A 10,657-nucleotide genomic window follows, 5' to 3' on the forward strand; every position below is an offset into this window, starting at 1 on the left:
CTGAGCCTTCTCTCCAGCCCCTCGTTTTTTTTTGGACAGGGTCTCCTGTGCAGCCCAGTCTGGCTTTGAACTCACTGAGTAGCTCAGGATGACTTTGAATTTCCAATTCTTCTGCCTCCACCTCCCAAGTTCTGGCATGACAGCTGTGTGCCACTGTACTCACCTCTACCTAAATCATTTAATCAGTACCAGCCAGAAAAGGCAGCTTAGCCAGGGACACAAAGAACTGAGCCCCAGGGGCACCTTGGCCACTGTGTGTGACCCAGCAGTGACAGAGCCCCAGCTTGTTCCAGTGTGCTCTGGAGGGGCCCCTCCCCTTTCTGCTTGTTCTCCTGTGGTGCTGGGGGCTGTTGTCCATTGTGATCCTGATTGGGATCCCTGTGTGTGGCTCCTCCTCGTTTCCTGAGCGTCCCTTAGACACTGCAATGGCCTCTGGCGACTCTGGGCTCTGCATGTGCATGTACACACTCTTCAGCAACGTCCAACCTGGCCACCCCTTCTGACCTGCTTTGGAAGTCACACAGTGTGCCCGTTTATAAGATGCAAGATTCTAGCACCTAAGAAGGAGTGTCAAGGCTACACTGTGATCAAGGAAGGGGGACATTGTGTGACCATCAGGGGAAGATGCAATGGGTCACATCAGCTGCTTGGGAAGGCTAGACTCATTGGCCATGGGGGCAGTTTATTAAGTTTGGAATTAAGGAATTGAAACTGTGAGCTGGAGGGTGGGGAGAGGAAGAAGGGAGGGGAGAAAGAGGCTAGAGAGAAGGAAGGAGGGCTGGAGAGATAGCTCAGTGGTTAAGAGCGCTGAGTTCAGTTCCCAGCACCCACATGGTGACTAATAACCCTCTGTAACTCCAGTTCCAGGGGATCCAATACCCTCTTCTGACCTCTGCAGCCATTGCACAACACAGGTAAACTTACATGCTTGCAAGCAATACAGTCATAAAATAAATATAACAAATTAATTTTAAAAAAATGGTGAAGATGGTAGGCCAGCAAAACCTCTCAGTGTGTAAAGGTGCTTGTACCTCAGGAAACAGTTGTTACTTTTTGTATAACCTTGGGTAGGGGCCTTGGGAATCTTGTAATTTTCAGAAGCCTCCTGAGTTTTGTAAATTTCTTTTACTTTTTGAATCTCAGGAGTCTGTGCCACCCCTCTAGGAGGATAATTTCAAGGAAAATTGCTACACCACACAGGAATCAGGGCTTGGGGGAATCACTCAATCTGTAACAGAGCCCCCCAGAAGGGGGAGCTGTATGGGGGAGCAGAGCAAAGCAGGTGTATCCTGGAGAATCCAGGTTTCTAGAAGAAAAAAAAATCAAGTGGGCTTTCTGGCTGGAGCAGTTCTAGAAGGTTCTCCAGAGATGGCTGCTGAAGCTGTGGGGGTCTCTGCCTCCTGCTCCCTCCTCTCTGGGGTGGGGAGAGAGGAAAGAAAGATGGAGGTACTTCAATGAAGCTGAACTGGGCAGGGCTTCTGTCAGGCTTGATCTTAGAGGGTTACTTTTTTGACTTTCAGGGATGGAAAGGGATTGAAGTGAAGTGGGAGTGGGTGCGGGCTAGTGCAGGGACGGGGTGGGGAGAGCTTTCAAAGCTGTAGCCAGGGGAAATGTTTTTCTTTCCTGCTTGAAAGAAAATGCCAGAGAAAAATAAAAAGGAAAAAAAGGAGGGGGCGAGATGATGAGAAATGAGTGCTTGCATGGTGTGTGTGTGTGTGTGTGTGTGTGTGTGTGTGTGAGGGCGGGGGGGGAAACAACAGGAAGCCTCTCAGCTCAGGAGATTTGGGGCATGGTGAGCCCTACCCACTTGCTGCTCCTGGCTGGGGACTGGCCTCATTTACTGTTGCTCCCTAAGACTAATCTGGGTCTTAGGGACCCTCTCAGTGTGTCTCCAACAGGCAAAGATGCTAGATGCAGAGAGGAACTATGGGGCTGCGATTCAGGGATATGAATTTTCCAGGTGTGTGGACCTCCAAACTAATCTTCCCCCTGGGTCTGTGGGTATAGATGGGCGTTACTGTCTTCCTGAACTCCAGTGGGAAGTGGCCCTGGCCTTGCCTGACTTCAGCCATCCCTAGCACCTCAGGCCAAACTAGGGACTGCCCTTGATTTTTTTGATTATGACAAAAATTATTTTATTTTTTATTTTTTGGTCTTTTTGAGACAGGATCTCCCTGTAGCCCCAACTGTCCTGGAACTCACTATGTAGACCAGGCTGGCCTTGAACTCACAGAGATCCACCTGCCTCTGCCTCCCTCCCGAGTGCTAGGATTAAAGGACAAAAATTATTTTTTACATTTATTATCGTGTATGGGCACACCTGTTCTCTCCTTCCATCTTGTGGGTTCTGGGGATTGAATTTAGGTTGTCAGACTTGGAGGCAAGTGCCTTTATCTGCTGAGCTGTCTTGCCAGCCCCCCCCCAATCTCTTTTGAATTTATTTATTTTAATTTTATGTGTATGAGTGTTTTGCCTGCATGTAAGTGCATCCATGTAATGCCTGTGGAGGCCAGAAAAGAGATCCCTTGGAATTGGAGTTAGTGCTGGGAATTGAACCCAGGTCCTCTGCAAGAGCAGTGTTCTTAACCACCGAGCCATCCCTCAACCCCTCACAGGTCCTCTTTATTGATTTTTTTTTTGAGAGAGGATCTTATGTATCCCAGGCTTCCAACTGCAAAGCAGCTGAGGATAACCTTGAACTCCTGCTTCTCATGCCTCCACCTCTCAAGTTCTGCGATTATAGGCATGCACCACTATACTAGTATGCATTTATTTTCCTTTTTAGGAAGCAAGTCTCACTATGTAACTTTGGCTGACCTTGAACTTACTATGTAGACCAAGTTACCTTCAAACTCACTGCAATTCTTATTTTATGTATCGAGTATTTTGCCTGCATGTAAGTGCACTCATGTTGCCTGTGGAAGCTGGAAGAGGCTGTTGGATTCCCTGGAACTGGAGTTATGGACAGTTGTTGGCCACCATGTGGGTGCTGGGAACTTAATCCTGGTCCTCTGCAAGAGCAAGCCAGTGTTCTTAACTGTTGCACCATCTCTCCAGACCCTTATTTTTATTTACTTATTTATTTTAATTTTATTATTATTATTATTTGTCTTTTTGAGACAGGGTCTCCCTGTAGTCCCAGCTGACCTAAACTATGTAGACCAGGCTGGCCTTGAACTCACAAAGATCTGCCTGCCTCTGCCTCCCAAGTGCTGGGATTAAACGCATGCGCCACCATGCCCGGCCTATTTTTATTATTTTTAATTATGTGTACGTGTCTGAGTGTGGCTATATGCATATTAGTGCCAGTGCCTAGATCTCCCTGGAGTCACAGGCGGTTGTAAGCAGCCTGACAAGGGTGGTGGGAACTGAACTCAGGTTCCTCTGGAAGAGCAGTATGAAATCTTAACTGCTGAGTCATCTCTCCAGTTCCCACCCCCTGACAGGGTCAGAGCCGTCTGTGGTGGTGTATGCCTTTAATTCCAGCATTCAGGAGGCAGAGGCAGGCAGATCTCTGCGTGAGTTTGAGGCCAGCCTGGTCTACATAGTAAGTTCCAGGCCAGCTGGGCTACAGGGAGACCTTGTCTCAGAAAGACCAAATAAATAAATAAATAAAAATAAAAGACAGGGTCTCATCATGTAGCCCAGGCTAGCCTTGAACTTCATCCTCCTGCTTCTACCTCCCAAATACTGCAATTATAGGTGTGGAAAACTATGATGTTCAGTTGTGTTTTGTTTTGTAAAGTAATCCTCTAAAGGGAGCTGGAGTGATGGCTCAGTGGTTAAGAACACTGGCTGTTCTTGCTGAGGTTCTGCATTTGGTTCCCAGCACCCACATAGCAGCTAACATAACTCCAGTTCCAGGAAATCCAGTGCCCTCTTCTGGCCTCTGCAGGCATTACATGGATGCACATGGTGTACTTCATGTTGGCAAAACACTCATAGGATCTCCCTGTAGCCCCAGCTGGCCTGGAACTCACTAAGTAGACCAGGCTGGCTGAACTCAGAGATCCACCTGCCTCTGCCTCCAAGTGCTGGGATTAAAGGCATATGCCCCCATTGTCTGGGCTGGAGTTTTTTTTTTTTTATTGTCTCTTTGAGAGACAATAGCTGGCGTGGAACTCACTATGTAGACCAGCCTGGCCCGGATCTCACAGGGATCCCCATGTCTGCCTACAGCTCTTTTTTTTTTCAAAAATGTTAATTTTTATTTTATGTGTTTTCCCTGCATGTATGTAAGTGTACCATCTGTATGCAATGCCCAGGGAGGCCAGAAGATGCCATTGGATCCCCTGGAACTGGAGTTATAACCTTAGGTAGCTGCCATGTGGGAACTAAAACTGGCTGAACTATCTCTTCAGTCCAGTTAGTGCTTTTGCCTAGAATGTATGGAGTACCTGGATTCCATTTCAAGCACCAAAAGAAAACAGAAAAGGGGGCTGGGGTTCCATATGACCCCCCCCACTTCCAAGTTGTGTCTCAAGGGTCTCCTCTAAGAAGTTGTTAGGGCAGCTCCCAGTGTGAAAAAGAGGGAGTTGGGAGGGTTCTATCACAGAGGTGGGACAGTCCCAATTTGGAAGTGGCCAGCCCAGATTTGGAGGCACCACGTGGGCTAAGGAGGCGGGAGGCCAGGAGCTGCCCCAGGGCCCCAGGAATGCTGTGGAATCTGCGCCAGACCTCTCTAGCATGTACCGGCCTGCCAGGGAGCTTAGCTGAGGCCCAAACAAAGCTGGGAGCCAGGAGGAGGGGGAGGGAACTTCGGTGCGCAGGCAGCCCCCTCCTGGGACACTGACTCCCCTTCTGGGTGCAGCGCCCCTCCCCAAATACACGTGCTGCCAAGTCCTACTTTAGTCACCCGGGCACTCACATACACAAATCCCTTTAGTCACACCCCGCACAAACTGGCTTAGGAACACACCCAGTCACACCCAGACAAAGACCTGAGTTCCCTAAAGAGGGCTGGTTTGTCCTTAAGGGGTTAGTTCCCCAGTTTCCCCTGGGACTAGCACGGAGTTTGCAAATGGGGACACCACAAACTGGGGTACATCATCCTTCCTGCTGCAGTCAGGACCCTATGACTGAACACTGCATCCCCACCCCCACAAACTCACTGCAAACTCCCCCCTGCTCCTAGGGCCAATACATAACTACAGTAAACACCCATTAATGCCCTTGACTACACCCCCCCTCCCCCCCCTTCCGCCTGTCGGGCTTGTGTGTGTAGGGGGGCCCTGAAACTCGGTCCCCTCCCCCGACGCCTGTCTTCGGACAGGTCTAGCAGGAAAACATTCCAAGGTCACCTAAGCTGATTTATTGGTAGTTTATTTGGAATAATGCTATCGTTCGGATTCTGGAGAGGAAAGGGTTAGAAAAAAAAAGGGGGGGGAGGAGAAAAAGAAAAATGCTTGCGGTGGAGTTTAACCTTGGGACGGGAACTGGCAAAGCTTTGTTTTTCCGAGGCTTGGCCCGGAATGTGGATCGGCAGCCTGTAGCGCATTCCCTGCAACCTCGATCTGTGCTCTAATTTCTCTGCGCCCTAGGTCCTTCTGAATGTGTTATCGGAAATCTTATAAGGAGCCCCAAAACCTCCTTGGGTGAGAACGAGATTTCCAAGCCCCTGCGCCCCTGGATCTGGCACGGGCAGACACCCAGGAGGGGGTGAATGCTTTTCCTCACCTTGAGTCCTCTGCCAAGCCCCTTTACTGGTGCTGGTCCCCAGGATTGAATTCCTGTGGCATTAAACGTTATTTGCAGATGCACCCACTCAGGCAGTCCCTTCTCAGGGAGACCTTCGTCCTAACCCCGCTACCGACAGACAACCAATGACTTCTTTCTAGATGGTTCGGTTATGAGTACCACGGTGGTGGCAGTCGCGATCACCAAGGGAAAAATCTTCGGGTGTCCTTGGCAAGAAGGGGAAGGCATTCCAAGAGTAATTCCGAGATTAGTTGTCGGACGCCCCCGCTCGCCAAATCGATCCTTGTGCGCCCGCGGAGGGCTCCAAGGTCGTGAAATTAATTATTGCAGGGTCCCCAGAGAGGAGAAGTCGGCTCAGAAACAGATCCTGGGGTTACCCTTCCATGGTCGAGGGGCCACACACCAAACCCAGTCTCACCAAGCCTCTCTAAAGGGAAGAACCCGGGCCCAGACTTCCCTACCCGAGACAATGATCGGAGTAGCCTGACACTGCTAGTAGTAGTACGGAGTGAGGCTGTTTCTTTCTTTGGAGAAAGGGAAGCTCTTGGCTTGATCCCCTGCGTGGTCTCGGGGTCCCCAGGCTGTGTGACCTGGGCAGAGTGTCCCGCCCTGCCCGGGATGCAAGGCCGGCCTGGAACACCCGCAAGCGAGCGGTGGGTAGGAGAGATTTATGACCCCAGCCAGTCCCATGCGAAACAAACGCTTCTATGTCCTCTCCGAGCCAAACAGTGGAGTGGAAGACCCGACCCGAGCCAGAGGAAGAGGCCAGAGTCGGAGGCGGGGCTGAGAGGAGCTGGAATCTGCAGCCACTGAGCCAGGCGCCACCACCCCAGGGCTGCCCGTCGTGCGCTGGGGACCTGGTGGCATTCGAGGCGCTGGCATCCTTGGTCTTGCTGGCGGGTTCGGGCTGCTCTCTTCCGGCTGACTGAACCTCTTGGATACAGAACCGCTGATGGGCCAGTTGCAGCGAGAGACGCGGGGAGCAGGGGTGGGCTGGGCGCGGCCTCTCCGGGTTTTAGCTGCATCCGCCCGGGAGCTCCCGGGTAGCCGGATTTAGGACCTGCGGAAACCTGCGCATTAGAGACTCAGTCCGTGGCTTCTCCACCGGGAGTCTGAAGCCAGCGATCCCTTGGGGTCTCCCCTTCATTTAGACTTTAGTGGAGTTCGGAGGCACCTTGTCCTTATGCACCTCTTGGGAAACATGGTTCAGGGCAACGGATGGGGAGGCTTGGGTGTCCTCTTGTCCACTCTAAGGGATGGATACAGGCTTTAAAAAAAAATGCACCCTATGTGGGGGAGGAGCACGGGAGAACCTTTACACACGGCCTGCAACGTCGGGATTCTGGAAGATCAGGGTTCACTATTGCATGGGGCAGAAATGTGAGAGGCGGATTCCCTGGAGCGGACAAAGGCGCGCAGCAGGAGAGACATCCGCGCTCAAGGTTGGCCTGTCCTCTGGCTTTACAAAAAAAAAGAGGGAGAGTTTTGTCAGTGGGGATTTGTCCAGGGCACCAAAATGGGGCCAGGGGCCTGGAGGAACCCACCCATGGTCTTGGCTGGGGCGGCCAGAACCTGCGAGGGACAACCACGCTGGGCCAGACAGGCCGTCCTGAGTGGGTTCTCCGGAGACTGTGGTTTGGGACTGCGTGGAGGTCTCCCCACTAAATCCCCAACCAATTTTCCGCCCAGTCAGTACAAAACACACACATACATACCCACTGCGTCAACACCCGTTGTTTTGGCCACGGATCCTGCCTGGTAAACAGGAGAGAAGGGATGGGGGATGGGGCACGGAAAATGGCGTCTGGACGAGTAGTCTGGCCCACCCCAGCTTGGAGGATATTTTTCCAGACCTTGAGGCCAAGCTAGGGGTGCTGAGAGGCTCTATGGGGTGTGTGAGTTGGGGAAGACTCTTAAGGGGACAGGCCTGCAGATTCCACTCCTCTTGGGAACTGTTCCCACACCCCAAGATGGCTTCCGAACGCTGTTTACCTAGAGACTGCGGGGGTATCAGGGCACAGAGACCTGGAGGGGGCAAAGAATGGGGTGCACACGTGGAGGCCCCTCGCCTGCATCCCACGTACTTGCACCTGGCCTCCTGGAGATGCAGGTCGGGTAGGATCTGCCCTAGGCTCCCCGCCCTGGTGGCCTGGAATCCAGAGCTACCGGTTTCCCCGGCTCAGCCCACTGTGTGGCCGGAGGGCCGTGTTGGCAGGTCGAGGGGAGCAGAGAGGGTAACCTGGGGGGGCGGGGGGGGCGGGTGCTGCACCTTTTAACCCGGAGCGGGCCATAGTCTGTTTGCAGCCGCCGCCTTAAAGAAACGCCCCGCTCAGTTTGCCACGCAGGGTACACACTTGGAAAAAAAAAATGCAAACGCCGTTGGCAAATTCCAGGCAAATCGGCAGAATTTTTTATTAGCAACTAAATGATTTATGGCACATATATCCCGCCGTCACAATTAGGGGGCTTGGAGCATCGAGGGGTAAAAACATTAAACATTTATAAAAACAGGCCTTTGTTGTTTTTTCTTCCCAACCCCGCAAGCCTTTCACACAATTCTCTCCAAATATCTCAAGATACATTTTTTTTAAAGCTATATTAAAATAAGAAAAACATTCCAGATCCCGAGAGAGGGATAAGACGGTTGGGGGTGGGAGAGATCAGGGCCTGGGTTCTGAATCTTGGGAGGGCCATGGGGGTGGGGCTCAGTCGTGGGAGGGTTTAACTGAGAACCCACAAAGGCCTCAAGGGCGCCGGGTGCCCCCCACCCTCAAGGCCTATTCCTCTCTGCCTGGGTTTCCAGCAGTCCGATGCAGCTCAACTGCATTTATTTTATTTCTTGCATCCATCCTCCCTCCTTCCCTAAGGGATACAGACACAATACCTCCTTTTTTTTCTACCCCCCTTTTCTCCGCCTTTGCTCCTGGCCGTCCCCCGGCTGCACCAGGCGCCTCCTGCAGCCCTGGCTACCACTGAGACCCGCACACACAGCAGCTCAGTTCCCCTCCGCTCCGGCTATTTTCGTTTCTTTCTTCTCCCTCCTCCCACCCCTCCGAGCTCCAGGCTTCCAAAAGAGGGTAGCCTAGAAACCAGTGCTGGAGGCTCCAAGAAGGGCAACTTGAAACTGCTCTCAAGAGGCCCAACTCCCCCCCTCAAATTTATCCTGGAATTAAATTAGACACCCCCCCTCCAGTTTTCTCGAACCCTCCCCCTCTTTTTTTTCTTTCTAAAAGTGGAGAAAATAGAACGGATGGGCGCTAACTAGCTCATTAAAAAAAAAACCTTCTAGAAAAGTTGCCTTAAAAAATGAATTTTCTTAAAAAAAAAACAGGAGTCATTCGAAAACGCTGAGTCCGCAGAGGGGCGAAAGAGCGGGTTTTCTCTTGTTTTAATTAAAATTCTATCACCACGGTTGCACTCCGAGGCAGGATCGACAAGGCTCTCGAAGCTCCTTTTCCCAGGGTAGGTAAAGCCTAGCTGGGCCCGGAGAGGGGGTGCGGGGCCCCCTTATTCTAGGACCTGACCCTTATGCGAGTACAGCACTCCTTATGTTCCCAGCCAGGTAGATCTGTAGATCTGTGGGCTGCTCCAGTGATTCAACGCAGAAAGGACTTTTTTTTTTTGCTGAAAAAGCAAAATAAAAGTACAAAGTGTGGATGGGGGCTCCCCTCCCCCTCTGGCCAGCCCAGCATTTTTGGGGCTTGGCTTGCTAGCTTCCTCAGAGAGCAACAGATTTTTTTTCCTCCTTCCCGGTCTCGCCCTCCCTGGAGGGGGAGCGACGGATGGAAGGCGAGAGAGGCCCCCAGCCAAGAGGTTTTTAATATTACACTTTAATAGGTTTCAGAAGGCCCCGTGGAGACATGCTAATAGGCTGAAAAGTCAGAATCGAGAGGGATTCAGCTCGCGCTCCGCCGATCTAATCCTTTTTTCTGCTCTGATTTTTCTTGGGGTGGGGGGGGAGGGAAAAGGAGGGGCGCCCTTTGGGGAGGGGCGCACGGTGCAGCCCGGGTTTCTATAGGAAGCCCCTTTTTAAAAAATATGCACACTCACCCGCCGCTGCGGCCTGTCCAAAATATTAATCAGTAAAAACCATCTGACACCGCGTTTCAGGGAGGGACTCGCAGGCTGGGGCAAAAGGGAAAAAAATAAACAACAAAAAACGACCTTGTCGTCTGCCCATCCCACCGGACCGCGGTTGCTGGGGGTGGGGGGGAAGAGGGAATGAATCGACGCTTTGTTTTAAAAGAAAGAAAAAAGAGGGGAGAGGGAAAAAAAAGCAAGTCTTGTCTATGTCGGCGTCTCCACCACGGTTTCGGGAGGAGCACCCCGGGAGAGCTGGGAGGACAAGGCGAGGGCGCACCGTGCAGCCTGCCGGCCTCCGGGCCCTGCCGTGTTCCCGGGGTTGTCACCTCCTCCAGCGCGCAGGAAACTGACAGGCGACCCATTAAACCGCGCCTGGCGAAGCCCAGGGATTGCGGCGACAACCATCTTCCTCTATTTTGATCACTCAGTCCAGACGTTTGGAGGAGGGGTTGGGATGTGGGATGGAGGGGGGAGGAAAAGGGAGGAGGAGGAAAGGGGGAGGGGGAGCAGCTCTGGCTGGATAAGGGGGAGGAGGAGGAGGAGGAGGAGAGGGAAGGGCTGCCTAGAAACGGCTCGGAAAAATTCTCACCACCAGTTTGGATCATTCAGCCCCGCCGTGGGGAGCCTGGAAACTGCTGAAGCCCTGAGGTCCGTAATTGGTTTTATAGGAATGGCTGAGGGCCAAGGTGTTTACATGCGCCTGATGGGCGGCGCGCAGGGCCAATGCGCTACGGCCGGGGGTTGGCCGGGAGTTGGGGGGGGCGGGCACCCGGGAACAATGCGTGTTTCTTCGCCGGGGAGTGTTCCCCTCCCCCCAGACCTCCTGTTTTTTTTTTTTTTTTTTTTTTTTTTTTTTTTTTGCTCATAAATGAACTGT

General features: G+C 52.2%; 1 protein-coding gene and 1 long non-coding RNA gene across 4 annotated transcripts in view; one reads left to right on the forward strand and one right to left on the reverse strand.

Annotated features, from left to right (window-relative positions):
* Nucleotides 1–5,304: 5,304 nt before the first annotated feature.
* LOC108491707 lies at nt 5,305–10,242 on the reverse strand. 3 transcript variants are annotated; one of them, XR_003846824.1, is made up of 3 exons: nt 9,748–10,242; nt 7,413–7,452; nt 5,305–7,156 (listed from the first exon to the last, which is right to left on the reverse strand). It is a non-coding gene; the product is annotated as an uncharacterized LOC108491707 (long non-coding RNA). The 3 variants fall into 3 exon arrangements; XR_003846825.1 differs by lacking the exon at nt 9,748–10,242 and adding an exon at nt 7,690–7,935; XR_003846823.1 differs by lacking the exon at nt 9,748–10,242 and having other exon boundaries at nt 7,413–7,682.
* The window catches only part of Tnrc18 (trinucleotide repeat containing 18), a 112,402-nt gene continuing 110,720 nt past the window's right edge, over nt 8,976–10,657 (forward strand). The window contains exon 1 of the mRNA XM_017802778.2: nt 8,976–9,159. The gene's annotated coding sequence lies outside the window, so the exon portion shown is untranslated. The remainder of the gene's footprint in view (nt 9,160–10,657) is intronic.

This window comes from Nannospalax galili, unplaced genomic scaffold, assembly GCF_000622305.1.
Source record: "Nannospalax galili isolate Female #2095 unplaced genomic scaffold, S.galili_v1.0 scaffold664, whole genome shotgun sequence".
Lineage (NCBI taxonomy): Eukaryota > Metazoa > Chordata > Mammalia > Rodentia > Spalacidae > Nannospalax > Nannospalax galili.